The sequence below is a fragment of the Sardina pilchardus genome, chromosome 7 (assembly GCF_963854185.1).
Source record: "Sardina pilchardus chromosome 7, fSarPil1.1, whole genome shotgun sequence".
Taxonomy (NCBI): Eukaryota; Metazoa; Chordata; class Actinopteri; order Clupeiformes; family Clupeidae; genus Sardina; species Sardina pilchardus.
The window spans coordinates 11,792,953-11,795,452 of NC_085000.1; the positions used below are offsets into that span (position 1 = coordinate 11,792,953).

Below are 2,500 nucleotides of genomic sequence, written 5' to 3' on the forward strand. Positions count from 1 at the left end.
AAAGAGAGGAGGAGAGGGAGACAGAGAGAGAGAGAGAGAATATTCTCTGAAGAGTAAAGCAGTTACACTGTAAATGAAAGAGCCAGACTTCTGTAACAGAAAATGAGACTTGTGATGATTGATAGTAAAGGGGTTGGATCTGCCTAGACATAATCAGAGAGAGAGATAGAGAGAGAGAGAGAGAGAGAGAGAGAGAGAGAGAGAGAGAGAGAGAGAGAGAGAGGGAGAAAAAGAGAGAGAAAGGGGAGAGGTGACAGAGGGAGACGAAGGGAAGATACATAACAGAGAAGACAGATTAAAGCCCTCCATCACACACAGACAGAGAGCAAGATGGATGGACAGAGAGATAAAATAGGAGGAGAAGAGAGGAGAGGAGGAAGGGAGGAGGAGAGAAGAGGAGAGGAGGAGAATGTGTCTTGTTTGACAGTGAATGTCTGGGTTTCACAAACACCAGCCCTCACATTTGTCAGCCTAATCTGACAGACAGTGCCTCAACAATGCTCTCTCTCTCCCTCCCTCTCTCCCTCACACACACACACACACACACACACACCCTCTCTCTAGTATTATTACAGGGTAATCCCCTATAAGGGCTTCTGGGGTAAACAGTCAAGTCCAGCACAAGCAGCCGGTCATTTCAGGATCAGCCAGAACTGGACTTCCACTGACAGCCATCAACACACCAAACGGACCAATCAGCAGTCAGAACTGGACTATAACTAGTCTCTCAGGACTGGACTATAACTAGTCTCTAAGGACCAGAACTGGACTATAACTAGTCTCTCAGGACTGGACTATAACTAGTCTCTAAAGCCCTATTCACACCAAAGATTCCCGACGCGACGAGACTGAGTTGCAGCGGTGTGAATTAGAAGTTGCACGTAGTTGCAAGCAGTCGCAAGCCGTCGCAGAGCATTAAACACGTTGAGTCGCAGTCACAAGGTTTTAGAACGTCGCGGCTCGTCTCGTCGGGACGCTTTGGTCTGAACCCTATTTAAGGACCAGGGCCCGTATTCACAAAGCATTTTATCTTACCACTAAGAGTACTCCTAAATCGCGCTAGAAGATTTTAGTTAGGAGTTTTCCATTAAAAGTTATTCACAAAGCCTTTCAGACCTACTTTTAGTAAGGAGAAACGCCCACTCCTAAACTAAAAGTGAGTCTTCGTTGCTATGGTTGACGTCATTACTCATGCACGAGCTTGATGAAAGTGACCACCTTGATTGGCTGGTGATTATAACGCGGGAATGATGGCAAACCTCCCCTACAATGACGAGTTGAGTGACAGGTGTTAGGTCTTAGCTGGTGAGAATGCGTGCGCTACGTCGGGCTGTGAAGGATGGAAGATGATGAATAAATAGGCATAGCCTTAATGAATAAAGAGTAAAGCAAGCCTAGGCTTAATGAAACACTATGGACTGGAGCAGTATATTTGCAACATGTTTTAAATTAATCTGTATGAAAACACGTAGCCTATATTTGCAAAGAGGAGAAGCGATTTAATTTAATTAGGCACAATAAGACGTTACATTTAGTTTACATGCAATGGTGGTTTTGGTTGTCGGTGGCATTATTGCATTTGCATCCTTAGTTGCAATGCACATTTATTCCCTTGCATGACAGCGAGCTCCTGCACTGCACGGTCATTTCAAAACATCGCGACGTGAAATGCCACTAAAAGCGGGTTGTGAATAGGTCTTAGTGAGTTAGAAGTCCTCTCGAGTTCTTTTACGCTGTCCTAGACTTAGGAGCTACTTTTAGGCTTAGAATGCTTTGTGAATAACTTTTAGTGAAAAAAATTAGGAGTCATAAAGTTAGGAGTGACACGCCCATTATTTTTAGGAGTTCCTCCCTAAATTCGCCAGTTAGGAGCTACTTTTAGCCCTAAAATTCTTTGTGAATACGGGCCCAGGACTGGACTATAACTAGTCTCTCAGGACTGGACTATAACTAGTCTCTAAGGACCAGGACTGGACCCTCACTAGTCTCTCAGGACCAGGACCTGACTATAACTAGTCTCTAGGGACCAGGACTGGACTATAATTAGTCTCTAGGGACCAGGACTGGACTATAACTGGTCTCTAAAGGCCCTCACTAGTCTCTAAGGACCAAGACCGGACTATAACTAGACCTCTAAGGACCAGGACTATAACTATAACTATGGGCGTATTCACACCAGGAAGGTCCGTTAGTTCACTTATTTGGTCCGGACCAATTTTTTTTTCTTTTTTTCTTTTTTAGTGAGGTTCGCTTTCACACCGTGATTAATTGCAACCGGACCAGAATTTATAAACAAAAGCACATGTGCTAAGGTCGTTCAACCATTGGCTGGTAAACGTGTAGGTGGGGTGAAGAATAGGAAGCCAAAGTCAAAGTTGGCCCAAGTAAATACTATGTTTGCGTACTGTACTCGTTATTATCCTAGCAATATAGTTTATACAGTTACAGCTTTGCAGAAGTGCTTGAGCGTCAAGACCGTTTGATGCAAGTTTAACAATAT

At 44.0% G+C, this 2,500-nt stretch overlaps 1 protein-coding gene across 1 annotated transcript in view; it reads right to left on the reverse strand.

Annotated features, from left to right (window-relative positions):
• Positions 1–2,500, reverse strand: part of wnt2bb (wingless-type MMTV integration site family, member 2Bb) — a 23,016-nt gene that overhangs the window by 5,599 nt on the left and 14,917 nt on the right. The gene's annotated exons all lie outside the window — the stretch shown is intronic.